The sequence below is a fragment of the Protopterus annectens genome, chromosome 2.part1 (assembly GCF_019279795.1).
Source record: "Protopterus annectens isolate FY-2018-M chromosome 2.part1, PAN1.0, whole genome shotgun sequence".
NCBI classification, from domain to species: Eukaryota; Metazoa; Chordata; order Ceratodontiformes; family Protopteridae; genus Protopterus; species Protopterus annectens.
Window position 1 is genome coordinate 1,666,172,589 of NC_056729.1, and position 19,647 is coordinate 1,666,192,235.

The window sequence follows — 19,647 nt, forward strand, 5'->3', positions numbered from 1 at the left end:
GGCATTTGCTCCTTTGGGGGGAAGGGGGGGAGAAGTTTGCGCTAAATCTGTCTGCCAGGATGTTGGCTATGTCTGTAGGTCCGGTATATTTTGTACCATTATGCAACAATTCAGAGCATATCTGGGAGTTTCTGCCCATGTTCCTGACATAACTAAAGAAGGCCTTGTGATTATCTTTAGTGTCTAGGGCAATTTTTCTTTCGAAACTGTTATATATTGTTATATATCGCAGATCAGAGTTGTAGTCAATGCCCCCAGTAATAAAGTAGGAAGAAACACAAATACAGTAAAAGTAGATGAATAAAGTGCAATTTCTTTTATTTATATATATATATATATATATATATATATATATATATATATATATATATATATATATATATAAAGCAATAGAAAACAAACAAACTGATTTAAGCAAGTTACCCAATTGACCAGAAAAAAGCTAAAAATTGAGCCCTGTTCCAGCAGTCTTCAATCAGACAAGTTCTAACTGCACACCCCTGCTTATTAGGGTGCAGGGGAACCTTCTCCAAAAAAGATGGCCTGGATCAGTGCTCAAGTTATACAAACAAAGCTAGATTCAGCAGACCTGAATCTGGTCTATGCTACAGCAACAAGGCGCACCAATTTCAGAAAGAAACAGTTCAAATAAGCAGTCACAATAAGCCTGTGACCAGAAATTCCCAGCTCAGAAGGGCAGAATCCAGCCTCTCCTCCCACAAGAGTGCAGACCACAAACCTTCTTAATGTAGAAAAACTGGCCTGAAGCCCAAGTGCTTAAGCCAGAACTAATACACTTTTAGAATAGCAGACACTGGCCTTCAATCAGCAATTCCCAATTTAGAATGATGTAAGCTACCTGTCCTGCCACAACAGTGCAGACCACAAACCTTCTTAATGTAAAACAGCCTGTATGAAGCCCAAGTGCTTAAACCAAAAGACTTAGAATAACAGTTACAATTTAATCAGGCTACGACCAAGCATTAATAAATGCAGCAGAATAAATAACATTGAGTACTTTTAAGAAAAGCAAAATAAAGTAGGAGGAAACACAAATACAGTAAAAGCAAATTAATAAAGTACAACTTTTCTTTTTTTTTTTTTAAGTGCAAGAAGAGGGGAAGGAAGAACTTAAGTGGGCTGGCCTTCTCAAATCTTCTCTCTGTATTAAGCAGAGTGAACACTAGACTCAGAATATGATCTAACTGTACTCAGTTAAGTGAGCAAATGAGATGGACCCAGGAGGAGTGTTCTACTACAGACTTACACGAGGGGCGGGCAATTCCAGAGCCACCAACACTCAACTCTCTCAGGAGTTGAGCATAAAATGATTTCTCAAACTTTGTGGCTAGCACTTAAAGCACAGAGGAATCCTTCCAGGCTATTAAATATCAGATAACAAAGAAGTTATACCAACACCCGCTCTTATAGCAAAATAACTGCAGAAAGACACACAGCACACTGTTCAGAAACACACAATTAGGAAACAGAAAAAGATGAAAATACAGTACTTTTAAAACTGCAAGTTTGTACTTAACAAAATACTAAAATTCACTACTGCAAGTTTCATTTAGCTTCAGCTTGTAATGCAGATGTTTGTAGCCAAGCAAGTCTCTCAGGAGTTGAGCATAAAATGATTTCTCAAACAGACTTCATATATGTAAAATGTTATCTCTGTATATTTATACCGTAAACCAACAATGTTTGTTTGATTTAAATGTAACTTTGACTATAATCTGTCACTGATTTGTTAAATGTTTTGACTTCTATGTAACCATAACTTGACGTATCACTCAATTGCAATGTGGAGCTTTTCTCCCCAGGCTTCTGCTGAAAATGGACATGTATCCAGTCGGACTTTCCCGGTTAACAAATGTAAAATAAATAAATAATGAAATAAGTATATGGTTTGATTCTTGGGAAGTATGGCTAAGCTTTAAAAAAGACCCTTCCCCCCCGAGGTCATTAACCTAGTAATTACCTATGAACTTATCAAAGAGTGGGAGGGTTTAGCATAATGTTTAAGGCCTTCAACAAACAAATACAAGGTACAGGCTTTGTTCTGATGTCTGGTTATTGGCTATGCATGTAATAGTCTGCAGACTGATAACCAAGGGGAAGAGGAATTCTATAGATATGGACTGGGTTGCAAGTTCATTGTACTTAACAAGCTGGTCTTGGATTGGAAACATACAGCAGGCCAGCCCAATGTATCTAGGCACTCTGATCTGTTGGAGATATGCATGTTAAGATATAACACCCCCTTTGTAAATCCCTCTCACAGACTATAAGTCCAACCATCTCCACCCCTATGTGTACAGAGACTTCTGGAAGCAAGACACCTAAGCCTGTTCTTGACTTTGTATGTGCTGGAAATTGACTTGCTTATAGTAATTTACAAGGTACTTGATATGGTCAATCACACTGCAAGATGTGACTTGTAGTCATTTGTCCTATAATGCACATTCATAGTTGCTAATGAATATGTATGTCTGTTCTTTTCCTGTATATGGCCTTTTTACCTATACATATGACTCAGGAATTATAGACAAGCTCACTAATTTAAGTATAAACCCTTTTATCACCCACTGGATAGCCAAATGGCTCACTGATAGGACCAAGGAGGTCAAAATAGGTGAGGCCAACTCGACCAAGAGGGCAGTCACTAGCAGAGATCCCCAGGGCTTGGTGTTGGGCCTACTCCTTTTTGACATCTATTTCTCTGAAATTGAAGCAAATGCTAAAGGTTTATAGCTGGCTAACTTTGCAGAGGATTTCAAGCTGGGGGTTATTATTGACTCCCCTGCAGATAATAGCATTCTTCAAGAAGGTCTATCTGACTAACAAATAGTGCCAAAGCCATGGTCTTAAACTCAATGCTAAGAAATGCATAATTGTACCCTTTGTGAAGTCAACCATCCCTGATAATTATTGTGTTGATAATACGCCCCTAAGAGTTGATCCAGTGGTCAGGGATCTGGGAACACATGTAGACAGCAGCCTCACCATTGACCACCACTTGGTCACAGTGGTGAAGAAATCCTTTTATATTGCACAACTTATAAGTAAGGTTATGGCCTCTAGGTCCAAAGAGTTTAGTATCCCACTATACCCTGCCCTTATCAGACCAATCATAGAGTACAATGCTGCTTTCGTTATGTACCTGATCATCTATATGCAGCAAGTACAGCAACCTCAGAGGCTCCTTATGAAAAGGATACAAGGCATAACAAGCCTGCCTTATGCAATGTGCCTTAAAGCCATTTCCATCTAATCAATCTGTTATAGATTGCTGAGGGATGATCTATGTCTGGCTTACAAGGCATCCACAAACCCCACACTTATGAGTTTCATTTATGACTTACATGCCGGCAAGACAGATATCTGTCCCAGAGACTGCAGCTGCTATGGAGCAGGCTTCCCATCCATGCGAAGCTGAGTTTTGCCTATTACCCAGTTTAAACACAACCTAGAAAAGTGGATGGGAAATATAAAATTTACACAGGGCCTGACACCCATGTCCCTTATGGACAGAAGCTGCTTATTAATGCCTAGGCCTCAATGTCCTGTATCAATATAGGACATCATAGGCTAGTAACAATCTATGAATCTATGATGATGTTGTGCAGTATCTGATCTAAGTGGTATGGTTAAACAAAGAGCACTGATGACTGATGTTACAGGTAGTCAAAATATGTTCTTCAAAGTGTAACGTGTAGATTTTGTCACTGTAATACCTTCTGTGTAGAAATCATTTTAATCCACGTGTTCTGTGCATGTGTGGATCTCGAGGTATACAATTCACTACCAGACTGCTGCGCTGCTTCAACCTTGTCATGCTGTTCTCCCACACTATCATAAAATGATTCCTCCCAAACTGCTGCCTTAATGTATCATCATCATCATCATCATCCTATCGCTTGTCTGGCTGGGGTGTTAAGTTCCGACTCTCCAGAATGAGAGGCTGGTACCCTTAGTTGACATTGCATTTTGCAGTATGTGACATAATGTGACCACATGTGATGCCTCCTTGAGTATATATTGAATGACGCCCTGAATGTTCCCAGACACCTTCATGAGGAATTCAGCAGACCAACCAAATGCTCACTCACTATCAGTGCTGACTTGTGTGTTTTATTTTAGGCCTCTTCTGCAGCATGTAAAATGGCAGTAATCTGCCAGGCTGTAATGGACAGCCTGTATCTCCTGATGCGAGAGAAAAAAATAGTGCGTGCACTTAAGAATATTGTTTCTGCACATATAATAATACTTCATCTTAAAGGAACTGTTTATATAAATACTTGGCTACTACATGCCCATGTGGTATGCGACCACCAACAGACCTTATTCGGAGATTAGTGGTTCTCCAGATGTAAGACTCATGAATACTCCCATAGTGTTGTATTAGCACCTGCATAATTATACTGTTTATTCTAAAACCAGCTAACAGCTCAGGGTAAGGAAACTTTCACATGGCACTTACAGACAGGGGCAGTTGTAGATGCTCTAAGCAGAAATATATACCAAAGCCGTTTTAACCATGGGCATTGATAACTGGAAAAACAGGGGCACAAATGGTTAGGCTTAAAATGGTTCTAGGACTGTTAGCCTAGTAACTTTCTATGATCTTTTGATTCAGTTCATTTGAAATTTCAACATTTCTTTACTGGAGGGAGTGCTTTTACAGATATGATGGTGATATGTGGCACCAAGTACTTTTGCAAGGTATATGATACCACAAAGTCCTTCCATGATTGAATAGTACAAAGCTCATATTCTTGAGAACTTTAAATAGTTCCCAGCTTTGTGGAAAATGATAGCCAGAAATGTGTCTAGAATATGGAAGGCTGTAGTTGGGAAACTCCTAGATTGTCAACCATATAGTGTTTGAATGGTTCAAATACCAGTATACCCAGCAAAAATTGTACATTTTTTTAAGAGGGACTGAGTTTCCACACAGTATGGGTGCAGTTTTGTGGTACTTGCATCACACACACCCTGCACCTCCCTGCCTAGACAGCATCCATAAATAACCTCCTCTGCATTGTCTAGGAGCAGTTTCAGTCAAGGATTTACTTGCACTTACTTTCTGTAGGTCAGGCTGCAGGGGCAGGTGATAACATGTTGCCCCTTGCATACTTGCCTGGTTTACAACAGCTGCAATAAATGACAAGTTGTTGCCGCATGCGTTCGTAGGTACACAGGCACTTACTAGGCTACTGATCTATGGAAGCCTAGCCCTGTATTCCCATGGTAATTATTAGCCCTTATATTTTGTAATATGAATTTTTAATGACATGCTGCACAAGTATATTCCCTAATCCACGAGGGACATTTGTGCTAAACCAGGGGTAAACCTATGATTACCCATCCATTCATCCAAGTTACTTTTGAACAGAGTAAAAAACGTAGTCTGCTTTATGTGGAGGGGAAGACATTTCCATAGAAGTTGTACTCTGTGATATATACCTGTCCCTCCAGCATATTATGTATATTTTGCAAACGAGATTGAAATCCTGTGTTTCTGATAGCATTTGACTGGCAAATGTGTAATAGGACTGAAAGAACAGAGTCTGTTCATGTTCTATCCAAGGCAGAGGTTGCCTCTTGGTAGGCTTTGAGATGATCTGTGTACTTTTTATGATTTAGACCCCTGACTTTTTTTTTCTGGTGAGGAAGCATTGTATATCCATTTCTTTCATTCAATGCCATGTTTTACTTTTTCCTTGTAAGAGCTCTGCATGCCTCCATAATATTATGGAATCACTCATACAGCACCAACTGCTGCCAAATGCTTGCATACTTCTCCAGTTAAAGTGTACTGGTCACTTTCTGAAGCAGTTCTAGGTAACAAACCTTTGTAGTTGGATATGACCTCCTTGTGATATAAAATATCAAAGTATACAGTTTTAACTCAAGCAGGGTGCTGTTTTTGAATTTTATTTTGTTAGTGAAGTCATCATCAGAATTTTTTTCTCAGAGCTGAAAGTCCTTGCCATGATATCATGAAGGACTAAACCCACAATGCCTCACTACATAAACTAAGGTATAGGTTACTGTAGTTTCATGCTAAATGCAGTAGTAGTTTCTTACAATACAAATTGTCAACTTGCAGACGGATCACATGACATTGAAAATTAACACAGATAATGATGTAGTAGAGAAACTACAATGTAAGCAGGAAGCTGTTCCTTTAAAGATGTAACTTGTTTCGCTTACCAATCATGCTTTGCAGCTGTATGTAATCATCGCCTAATACCTACCATGACATCCATTTGTGGATATGATTATAGAGAAAAGCTGAGTAAAGAGTAAAATTAAAATACTCAAACAACAAACTATAATCTTTATTGTTTGCAAAATCACTCACAAATTTAACATGAGACTCATAACCTGAAATGAAATTAATTGTAAAACAGAGATGCTACTGAAAGTGACAATTACACTTCAAATAATGCATCTGCAGGCATTCTTTCAGAATCATAAGTGTTCTTCTAATGTTTACAGCTTAACTGTTGCAAACTACCTCCAGCATAATAAATAAGAAACAGCCTCAGTTACTCACAGCAGGAAAAAGAAAAATAACAAAATGTATTATGTTATCTCTTTCACGGCATTCACAGCTTCATCAGACATACATTCTCTTAAAAAACAGAAGCATTTTAAAACAATACCAATTAATGGCATCACAAATCAATTAACAAACTCAAAACACATTGTCAAGCACTTAAAAGTTTTTTTAAAAAAACTATCTTAAAAATAGCAGTTAAAGGTTCATTATATTTTAATGCTTCAAAGGTGTCTTTCAAAAATGGTTTTAGGGAGACTTTGGCATTCAGTCTCGGAGGTCTGTCTGATGTTTAATTATCCAATTTTGCTTTGCCACTTCAGTTTTGTTTTTAAAGTCTCCTCCCCTTATACCTTCAGCTAACACTTCTAATACAAAGAAACTAAAGCCATGATTCATTCCTTCTTTTAAAACATGTTGTTCCAAGACACTAGTTTCTTTTGTGTTCCATACATCCCTGTAGTGTTCAAACATCCTGTCTTTCAGCATATGATTGGTTTTACCGATGTAGTATGCATAACATATCTTATCTGTGGTGGTGGTGCTGCGGTACTGTTGTCACCTCACAGTAAGATGCTGTCCGGTTTGATTCTTAGCTAGAGCGTCATCTGCGTGGAGACATGCGTGAATGGGCGCACCTTCGTTGAAGGTTGTGCGTCAGGGCTGGTAACACGGCACGTAAAAATCAACTACCAATCATTAGCGGACCGGAGTTCCACTGTGGCGACCCCTAACCGGGAAAAGCCGAAAGACACAGACAAGTATGCATAACATATCTTACTGAAATAAATGACATTTTTTTGTCCTACAATCAGCGTAAAAATTAAAGTCAATGTTAAAGTGCAATATAGGGTGTTGATAAGATTCACCAGTATATACATATTTGCATGCACTACAATTTCTGCATTTCTGTGTACCATTTCTTTCTGAAGGAATTCCTTGGTTCTTATTTAGATTATATCATGAGCGGACAGATGATCCACTGTGGCAACCCCTAACCGGGAAAAGCTGAAAGAAGAAGAAGAAGAAGAAGCACAGGTGCCTTTTAAGGGATGTGTTGTTCTTAAACAAAAAGCATGGTGTTACACTTATCACATTTTTAAATTCATCTACAGTTCTTAGAATGTTCCAATTAGATTTCACAATATCACATATACTGTTAATGTCACTGGAGTATGGCAGGGTGACCCTAAAATCACCAGGCTTCACTCATAGTTTCATAGTTTCATAGTATAGTACTAGGCTATCTGCCCTAGGGCATTTGTAAGCCTAGCCATAGTGATGTGGCTTTTGCCACCCCATGAAATGGTACAAAAATGTACAGAATAAAATTAGAATACTGTGCCTCTGTCTAGTAGTGACACAATGAAGGTCCCCTTATATAATAGAATTAGTTTACTGTGCCCCTGTCTAGCAGTGACACAGATGTGACCCCTGGGGTAAACTTACGATCTCCCATCCACTCATCAAGATTTCTCTTGAAGAGAGTCAGTGAGGGACTCTGCCTAATACTAACTGGGATCCTGTTCCAAAGCATGGGAAGCCTCTGGGTTATGAATCTATCCCTCCAGCATGTCCTATTCATACTTGTGCCGAGGTTTAAGTCTTTAGCTTTAGCCTCGTGGTCCTGATGGATTTGGTTTTTTTGAGGTGGAGCATGTCCATCAGATCCTGATTGGACATGGCCTTGTACGTCAGGCAGAGATCACCTCTGAGCAGGCGGTATGCTACTGAATAGAGCTGAAGTTTCTTTAGTCTGGCAGAATAAGACATATGTTGAGACCCTTGATCCTCTTGGTGAGGTACTTTTGTGGTCTCTCCAGCTGTTGCAAATGCCGGGTGAGGTACATACCAAATGGGGTATTGTACTCAATCATGGGTCTGATGAGGGAGGAGTATAGGGGTACAATGACATCCCTGGATCTGGATGTGAATCCCTTCATGATGAGGTGTGCAAGGTAGAATGTTTTTCTAACCACTTTGGCAACGTGGGTGTCAAATGAGAGGTTGCTGTCGACTTGGGTCCCTAGGTCTCGGATTACTTTTTCCGTACTCAGTGGGTTGCTGTCTATGTGATAATTTGTGGGTACTTTGTTTTTCCCAAAGGGGATGACTATACATTTTTTGGCATTTAGTTTAAGGCCGTGACTCCGGCACCAGTTGTCCGTTTCTGTGAGGCCTTTTTATAGGATGTATGTGTCCGCTCCACAAAGAAACAGAAAATAAAGCATGTATCTAATCCTCTTCAAATTTTCTTGGATAGTTTATTGGGTCTGGCTCTGGGTTTAATTCAGGCTATTGATACTTCCTGTAAAGAAGTTTCTGATAAAAAAAAGAGGGGATTCCTCATTCTCTAAAGAGATTTAAGATTCTGAATCTGCACAGGAAGATGTAGGAACTGAGAGCGTTTAAGCTCTTTTCCTACATCCAATGAGGTCATGCAGCTTGTTGTTGTCGTTGGTCTTTCGGCTTTTCCCAGTTAGGTGTCGCCACAGCGGAACTCCGGTCCGCTAATGATTGGCAGTAGATTTTCACGAATGCCAAGGTGCCAGCTCGACGGTCAACCTTCAACGAAGGCACGCCCATTTAAGCATGTCTTTCGAATGCCCACCCAACCACGGGAAGGACATGCAGACTCCACACAGAAGTCACTCCCCGCACTCCAGCCGAGAATCGAATGGAGGAACCTCTTGCTGTGAGGCAACAACGCTACTGCTGCACCACTGAGGTCATGCAGCTTGTCATACTCAAAAATCCTACCTCCGGACTCCTGCATGTCATATGCAGCTGCAATTGTCTCCTTTCTTGATGGCATTATATATTAAAACCTATTCTAGTTTGAAGGTGAACAAACCCAATAACCATCGATATTAACTTCACTAATTAGCTTGTGCTTTGCAAGTCAAGAAATACAACCTGCCGATTGACTCAAGAAAGGAACACAGTATCTGAAGCTTGCACTATATATATTTAAAAAGCCAGGTTCTCTCCGTTATTACTGTACCTTTTTTTCATTATTTTTCATAAATGGTACAGCAGGTATATAGGAAATGCATAAGAGTCGCGGCCAAAAATCACTGACATTTTACTGAGGATTCTCACACCTGACCATATTTTTCACTGCATCCTTACTAGGTAAATGGGACTGTGATTCAACAGCATGAAGTAGGGCTTTGTAATTGCATCAGCTGCACTTTCACAATGCATTATGAACAATATCAGAGATCATCTCAGCATACCTGTCCCCCATGAGCATATTCAGGGGTAGGAAAAATAAAATAAATTTGGTTTTGAGTTTATTCCAAGTGGAGTCTCTTCTCCATAGTATGGCCTGTATCTATTCTGCCTTTCTCTCCAGGCTTCTGTGATACAGCTATCTATCTCTGCAGCTTTATAGCCCCTACTAAGAAATTCGACTTTAAGATTTGATAGTGCCCTTTCCAGATCGACATCATCACTGAAAAGTCTCATTGTTCTGAAGACCTGCCCCTTCATGACATTTTTCTTTACATGTCAAGGGTGCATACTACTATTATGTAGGATGTTATTTCTCCTAACTGGCTTTCTATAAAGGCCTGTATGCATTATATGTAGTTCCGCTCTACTAATCTTAACGTCCAAGAAATCAATGTCACTATAAGAATATTTATGGGTAAATTTAAGGACACTAGTAGTAGTCTGCAGATATGCAATAAAGTCATTCAGATGTTCGATAGTGCCATCCCACAACAAAAAGACATTGGGTAGGATTCACAAAGCCTCCGTGTAAGAGATACATGGCTTACACGGAGGCTGCAGTTAAACGGTGTGATGTCAGCATGTCATGCATATGCATGAGGGCATGCTGAATCACACCTAAGGCTAACACGGTCCGTGGAAGACAGTAGGGGCGTGTCCGTAGGCCGAGCCCTGCAAGCGGACACGCCCCCAGAAGAGTAAAATTGCCCAAAGTAAACACCCACGACAGAGGCCATGGAAATGTGAATGAACACAACACAACACATGCCCCCACAGACTATGAACATAAAATATATAAATGAACATGTTATATATTTTTTTAAATCGTAAAGATGTTTGCCCGTGAGTGCGCTCGTTTGCGCGGGTGTGCCCGTAGCTTAGCCACAGTTAGCAGTCAGTGGAAAAGGATATAAGAACTAAATATGCAAAGTAAGCCAAGAAGCAATAGCGTAGCGGTAGAGACGTCGGCTGAAGAGCAGGCATTCATGGTTCGAGCTCCCACAACATCAATTTTTATTTTTAGTAAAATAAGCACGAAACAAGTCCCTGACAAATATGTACACATATAAAATCATAGTTTATGTAAAATGTAATGAAATAGTCCATTTATTTTGAAAAAATGTGAGATAACAAAACAATAAAAAATGCGAGATGTGCCTATAGCTGAGCTACAATTTAACAAGGTGAGTGCATCTGCCCGTAGGTGAGCAGTGGTTTAACAGGTGTAAAATGAGTGCCCGTAGGTGAGCAGTAGTTTAACAGGTGTAAAATGAGTGCCCGTAGGTGAGCAGTGGTTTAACACACTGGAACTGTGTGCCCCTAGCTGAGCTGAGCGTAATATGCATGCTAACAGCCAAATGAAGCGTAAACCAGCATACCCCGTTTCCGCGGAGCTGCGCATCACACCAACAAGCTAACCGACGGGCAACGTTGAGCAAGCTGTATTAAAACTGCCTTTACACAGACACACCCCCTAGCCTGTCTAGACAGTCATAAAAAATAAAAAGCAGTGACCAGGTTCGAACCCAGGATACTATGCACCATAGTCAAGGTACTGAACCACTAAGCCATGACAGCAGTACCTAGAAATGCAGTAATAGCAAATATATAGGAATGAATACAAAGTGGAGCATGACAAAGCAGGTTTTGTGAAGTTGATACAATTCCAAAATGGCCAATCACAGATATGTGCGGGTAAAACGGCATATATAAGCCCCATAGGCGGGAATACACAGCATAAACGATTGTAGAACTAACTTGCAGCCAGAATGTCAGGAGTAGGTGAGGGTAGTTGCTTTCGAGCACAGAGAAGGGGCATTGATGAGTCCAGATACATGGTCTGGCTCCTACTCCACAATCATGAGGCCCAACTCATGCAGGGCCAGGTCCTGTGGGGAGCATATAGGGCTGAGGCGTGGGACCGGTTGGCTCATGATCTCACCAGTGCCACAGGGATTCCAAGGACTGGTGAGCAGGTCCATCACCACCATGCAGACCTGAAGAGACGCAAGCAGGACCAATTGAACCTTTGGATCCAGGAGGCCCGGCAAATGCCCAACGCCCCACTACTGAGTAAGTTACATGTAATTATGTATGAAAGAAATTAAACTAGCTGATATTATGGAGATGTGTATTCCAATATTACTTCATTTATATTACAGCTGCAGGTGTCCGTTCTGTGAACCGCAGAGCCCATGGCGATAGGCTGGTGTGGTTGCACCACTAGGCAGGTCAGTAATCCTCTCCCAGTAATTGTAAAGAAATATAAAAGTATGACAGTTAGCAAAAGAGTGCAGTGTAGTCACTAAGTAATAAAATGTGCAAGTAACAGTGTAAGAGTGTTTGCAAGTATTGCTTGATTACAAAAGTGTGTTGCAGTCTGTAATCCAAACAGAAAAATGAAAATGTCTGAAATAAAGTCTGAAATAAAGATACCCCACCTGTAATATAATAGTACACAACCTGCAGCAGGCTGAAAAGTACAGCTGCAGAAGATGAGCAAATCACATGTGTGAAATATACCCCTGTTGAAATACTGAAACATGACAGAAGTGAGACTGCTGGAAAGGATTGTAATAACTACAGGTAAAACATGTCAATAAAGCCTAGAAGTAAGTACCATCCTGAATAGTAAAATGAAAACAAGTGAGAGAGTGTGAGAAAGAGTTACGAATCCACCAATAAAGTAGTAATAACCCCTGAATAAAGTATACTGCAGTCAGTACAGAATGAAATGAATGTGAGAAGCAGAACCAAACAGTGAAATGTGTTCAAAGTGTTGCTGCAGCTGGAATGTGTATCCCAAAATCTGGATATGTTGCTCTCAGTCTGCAATATGCAGATAGTATGATTGTCTGACATACCAAACATCAACAGTTGTCTATAGCTATATAAAGCAAATGTAGCAGGATGACGTAGCTGAACAAAGCCAGATATGAATGTGTATGAAGAACAATAAAATGTATATTGATGTAGCAGTAACAGTCCTATCACCAAATTGAAGTAGTTATCATATAGGAAACTGTAGTTAGAACAGTAGTGTGTATATATCTGCAGCTATTAGAAATGTACAGCATATGTATTGGTATTCGAAGGTGTTAATATTATTTTCTTCACCCCACCCTATAACCACATATAATCCATTCCACGTGAAAATGGTATGTGCAATCACAATTAACACCCCTGGACATTTGTCCTGTTGGGTCATAAATATTTGCATGTCCGTTGATGCATCTGCCCTGTTCATACATCCAAACCTGATGGCCTGTTGCCATCCATCAACCCTGCATGTTGTTGGACTGTGTATTGCTGTTCAAATTACGCATGTGTTATGCTCGCTGTTCAATGGTGTGAATATCTGGGTGTTTGGTTAATGGGAATACTAATGCATGCTGTTGCAACTAATTGCGAATGGTATTGTATGTTACTAACCCAAACTGTCATGACATAATGCAAAACATAGGACGACAGGGAAGGCGGGTTCCAGCGGACCCACCTCTCCCACCTCAGCTGGCGAGTGCACCTGGCACTAGTGCCCAGTCTGGACCCTCCTCCGGTGGCCCTGTGCTACCTGCGGGTGGAAGCGCTGTAGGGGATGGGGCTCATCTCCCCTCTGCAAGTATGGCCGGAGGAGAACCACCACTCACCCTCCGTAGCGTCCGAACTGTGGTGTGTAGGGAGATCCGGGACTCTGTTCTTGGGCCCCTACCCCAGCTTGAGGCACAGGTGGCACAACTTATGGGCATGCCTGTTGCTCGGCCTACACAGCCCCCAGCACAGCCCCGTCATGGGCAGTGAAGGAACAGTGGCAACTGCCCATGGGTGGGGATATCAGTTCCACTGTTGCCATCTGTGGGCTCATGGGCTCTGGATATCCAAACATCCATCCCCATCAATTGTGTAACGCCCCCCACATGTGTCATACACCGCCCTTGTATGTGTCTTGTTTGTCTTGTCTGTTGACCTACCCAACCTACCTCCCCAGCTATACCGACTTCCTTCACCTGACATACCACTCTCACCTGAAAAAAAAAGGGCACTCTGTACCCACAAAAGAATTACGCCCCATACATAGCTGTCCATTCCGCACACATGTCTGCTGGACATGGAAACTATCAATTACAATTGGCTGTACAACAAGTATTATTGTTGCCCTGACACCTCTCTCAGGGGTGGAAGGTTTCAAATGTCACACCAAATTACATACATATGCACAGCTGTTGCTGATGAAGAAATGGGCAGCTATGGGCCTTACCTACATCCCTCCTGCAAATCCCAAGCTTGTTTCCCTACTGTCTTACCCTCTTTGTGACCCCTTTTTCACCACTTTCCTGTCTCCCCATTTTCATTTCTTTCAAAGAAAATAGTGCGGGTGTGCGCCAGAGTAAGCACTGTTAAGCGGTTGTAAGCGGGTGTGCGCGGAGCTGAACGCTAGTGCGCATGCGGGAGCTCCGCGCAAACCAGCGCTAACCCGGTTACAACTGCTTAAAAGTGCCTTAGTCACTCTGATTGACAGGTCCTGTAGTCAGTTCAAAAGCAAAATAAAATCCCACTGTCAGTCCCGAACCCAGGAACTTGGAAACAGTAGTCTGCATGACCTACCACTAAGCCATGACTCTTATACAAGAACATTGTGCTAAAATAAATATATCATGTAATAGTAGGAATGAATGTAAAGGGAATATAGGATGTGTAGTACACAAAGCATGTCATTTATACTTACTGTCAAAACTAGTGGATTTCCATAATAGTAGTGTGTGAACAGAAACAGCCATGCTAGTTGGTAGCTAGTAGGTAATAATGTCAGTTAATGTACATATATAAATGTATGTATATTTACATATATATATATATATATATATATATATATATATATATATATATATATATATAGTTGTAGGTGTCAGTGTGCATACACACTTACTACAGGAAACAGGAGAGAGGAATGGAGAAATGTGAATCTACAACACAGCCTGAATAATGAGAGAGATACTAACCTTTACACTCACAGAACAGTGTCCACAGCATACCAGCATGGTCCCCGCCCTTACAATCTGAAAGGGCAATGCCTATCTCGCATACCCTTTTATAGCACTGTCCTGAAATCACAGTGAGAACTGCAATCAGTACACAACTGGCTGCATGCAATTAGCAAATGCTGGCTTACAATTGGTGCAGAGGCCATCACATGGACTTATGCAGATACCTACAAAAGCATCCTGTACTCACACTCCACACATGCAATACATTCATTGCACTGTCTGGAGGCAGACAGAGAGAGAGAGAGAGAGAGAGACAGACAGAAACAGAGACAGAGAGAGAGAGAGGAAAAAAAAATACAAACAACAACACACGGTATACACACTGAGTCTAAGCTGTCAGCAGTGACAGTAGCAAGCCGTGCCAGCAGCAGCAGGAAGCAGTAGTAGCAGTAACGCAACCAGCTGCGACAAACACAGGTAATGTAAAGTAACAGGTTAATAGTCTGCATACTGTGAACCCTCCACATGTGTCATAGGTCTGTATCTATAGGTATGTCCACGTGATATGTTGTGTGCATGTAGTTCCACCAAAAGGGGATGACTATACATTACATGTCATTCAGTGTTAGGCCATGATCCTGGCAGCAGTTTTCCATTGCAGTGAGGCTTGTCTGTAGGATGTGTGTGTCAGCTGGTGTAACGACTATGGTGCTTAGTTAGCAGTCATCTGGGAACTTTGTCATCCACAACCCGCACATGTTCGCTTTTACATCTGTGAAATAAATGCCAAACAAGAGGGGTCCTAGGACAGAGGCCTGTGGGATACCACATGTGACTGGCATTGAGTTTGACATGGCTCCTACAATATCGATATTATGGATTCTGTATGTCAACCAGTGTGCAACCCATCATGTGACATATGTAGTAACATGTAAGCTAATGAGCTTGTCTATGATGCCTGAGTGGAGTACTGTGTTGAAGGCCTTAGGCAAGTCCAGGTAGGCTGTATGGATTGCGTTGCCCTCATCAATGGCTGTAGTGACTGTTTTGAAAGGTCAACCAGGTTCAAAAGGCAGGATCAGCCCATCACAAAGGCAAACTGGCCGGGAACAAGTGGCTGCAGGTACCCAATATTGCTGTATATGCGTCCCATACTGAATCATTCCATAGCTTTGCAGACCAGACTGGTTAAGCTTATGGTGCGGTAGTTCCCAGGGTCGGTAGAGGTGCCTCCTCAATGAAGTGGGACCACTGTTGCTGTATGCCAGTGTTCAGGTACATATCTTGTAGTACGGCCAAGGTTAAATATCAGTCTTATATGCGGTTGTATGTCCCCTTGGAGTTCACGTAGCACACATCCAGGGATACCATCAGGTCACATTGATGCTGTGTGTTCTGCTTTGCTGACGGCGGCCCTCACCTGGACATGTGAGATGATAGGGAGGTTACATTCAGCTGTGATAAGTATTTCTACTTGTGGGGGAGAAGGAGGGGGGATACGTGCACCGAACCTGTCTGCAAGAATGTTGCCAATATCTGTGTGTTCGGTGAATGTTAAGTAGGTGTGTATTAACTCAGAGCATATCTGAGGCGTTTGGTCCATATGTGTAACATAACTGAAGAAGGTTTTGTGGTTATCTATAGTGTTCGTGGCCATTTCCCTCCCAGAGTAGGCCGTGGATGTTGTTATGAGAGACCGTAGCTTATTACCAGTGCTGACCACAGATGCCTTCCCTTAATGTGAATCTGCTCTATCCTGCAGTAGCCTCCTTCTATTGTTATACAATCTGCCTTTGGCTGGGGTCCACCGGACAGGATGCCTAGCCTTTGTGCATAGGGTCTGGGTTAGAAATGTGTGTGCATGTTCCATGCAATCTTTGGGATGTCCGAGGGAAGCATTCGCAAAGGGGTCAGCAGTGTGGGTTGTGGCTTCCACTGGCCCAGTGGGCTGCATGGATACCACCTCAGTCCTAACCAGTGAATAACTGTCTAATCACATACATATCAAAGTAGTCTACTGTGCTGGTGGTGGTGGTGGGATATGTATATCCAGGCCGAGTAACTTGTGTCCAGATCACACTAGTGGATGGCGTTCCACATACAGTACCTTGGTATGAACCCCCAGAGTGAGGTTGTGCATTGGACCTGTCACAGTGTGCTGACCGATGGGGCATGCTACTATGTTGTATGGAATGTGGCAGGTATTGTTGCACAGGTGTTGGCTGAGCACTGATATCTGGTCATGTACTTGTGTATCCACCAAGAGACACACACATGCTACATATGGGAGTAGTACTATATCACTACAGTTGAGTATCATGTATAGTATGTGTGCCATATATTGCTGACATAGTCTGCTGATATCCTGTTTGTGTTCTCTTCCAGGGACATGGCGCATCAGCGTAATCCCGCCTACTCTGCAGCAGAAGATGAGGAGATACACCAGAGCCTGGGGCGGGATTATGACATACTGTTTTCCCGCACCAGCCAGAATTAGCAGGAGAGGGATGCACTGTGGCAAGACCTTGTCCGTAGGGTAAATGACATTGGCACGCATAATAGGACATATGAGCAGGTACGACGTCACTGCAGTGATTTAATCAGAAATGTCCATCAGCGTGCATCGGATATCCACAGGCAACAGGGTGCCACAGGAGGTGGGGTGGCTACACATCCCCCCCTCACCAGACTGGAGGGGCTACTCCTAAGTGTTGTGGCTCCAGCCCCGGAACAGCAACAGCAATACACCTGCATCATGATGGAGGTTGGATCCACACAGCAGCACGACATGGAGCATGCAGGTAATATGCCATATGTACACTTGACTGTTCTGTACACGGTTAGTTTATGCATGTGTAAGGTGTGTCCGTGGTATGTAGCTGTCAACATAGTATGTAACTGTGCAGGTGTGATATTGGCAATATCAGCAGCTGACGTGTGAAAGGCAACTGGTGTACTACTGCACTGTATCATATGCAGTATCAATGGCACAGTTGTGCCCACTGACATTAATCTCCTCATTTCTGCAGGTCCCTCCGGTGTTACAGCAAGGCAGGCCATCCATGCTGGTGAGTGTGTTTTAACAATACCTATAATAGTCCTGATAGTGCTAGTAATACTAGTGTAACTCAGTAGTGCTCTGTGTGTATACTGCGGGGTGTGCATGTGTGCATGTGTGCCTGTGTCCACGTGTGCATGTGTGCATGTGTGGCACAGGAAGGTGTGTCAGGATCTGCCATTGGTCAGCCAATTGACAGTACACAGCTGTCAACCCCATCATTGCGCACAGTCATCCTGCCAGTACATCCTATGTCACCATTGTCCCTAGGTGATGGACAGGATACAGTGGGCATCGACCAGGGTAATGTGGTATCTGTGGCACATGCTTCCCCACACAGCAGCCATGGGCAGGGTCCTGCGATGGTACCACACAGACAGTTGCCCATGGGTTCTCGTGGGAGCATCCATGGGCATACTGCCTCTAGCAGACATGCCCAAAGAGGTCTGTCAACCTCAGCTATGTTTTGGGCTGTCATGCAGGCACATTCCTGTATGGAAAGGCACACCAGACATGGTCTGAGGGAGCTGAGAGCATGTCACACAGCCATGACTGACAGTATGCGTGACATCGCGGATGCTATCCATAATTTCACCGATGTCATAGATAGACGTTGTGGGGACATATTACAGCAGTTCCACAACCACATGTCCATGAGCCAGAGCAATGGTGGGTGGTTGCGGCGTCGATGTGTCTGTATGCCAGCAACAGCAGCAGCTGGCAGTTGGCGTGGATGACAACAGGCCTGCGGACGCCTCCATAGTGCCAGCAGCAGCCCCAGCAATGCTGGGTCTGTGCTGTCATCAGAATGCCCCAGGAGACCACGTGCACGTGGCTCTGGACAGTCCCAACAGGGACCTGTGTCCAGTCAACACACTCCCGCTTCTGATGACAGTAGCCAGTCTGGCTTAGTACTGGATATGGTCCGTAGCACCCCTGCCAGGCACAGGTACCATGTCCGTGCCCACAGACACTGATCTGTATGACCTGCCAGGTGCAGTCTGTGGCTGTCCACAAACTCCTGTATATGGCAGCCATGAGGTGGAACTGTGTGCATGCATACACACATGCGAAATGTTAACACCTAGGGCTACCACATACATGCACACACTGCACCAACAGTGCCCCACCCTGTACTGCTGTCCCTCACCAACACACATACACACACATGTCAATTGGTGGTATCAGTGGCAGACTCAGGCATACCTTATTCACACCCTGTGCATATGATGAAACTGTGCCACCTCCTGCAATCTCCAACATCAGTGCAGGAACAGGTAAACACGTTGCTGATGCACAGGGTGACTACATAGAAGTGTATTAGTAGTATCATGTTGGTAACAGTACAGTGTGCTGATATGACTGTGTATATCCCAGCATGCCTGATGCAGTAACCGTATGACTGTCCGGAATTGTTATCTACACCCATAGTACGTACCAAAATGTAACAGCTGCACATTATTGCATACCGGTGATAAGGATGTCAACAGATAGCCACATACACGGGTAGCACAGGGGGGAAGCTAATGCAAGTAGTGATACGCAATGATGGACATGTACAGTAATGGTGGCAAGTTGCCCACAACGACTATGCAATATGGATGTTTGTGCATGTTGATATGTGTGCAGTACCAATGTAATCCAAATCACAATTAACTATGACATAATATCAGTTCTACCATGGACATCTGAGCTGTGCATTCCTGGGTACATGTTGATAGTGCCTACATATTTGCACTGTTACCTACTGTTAGTGTTACCCCTTCTTTGTTGTGTAATGGACTACTTCCAGCCCTGCTTAC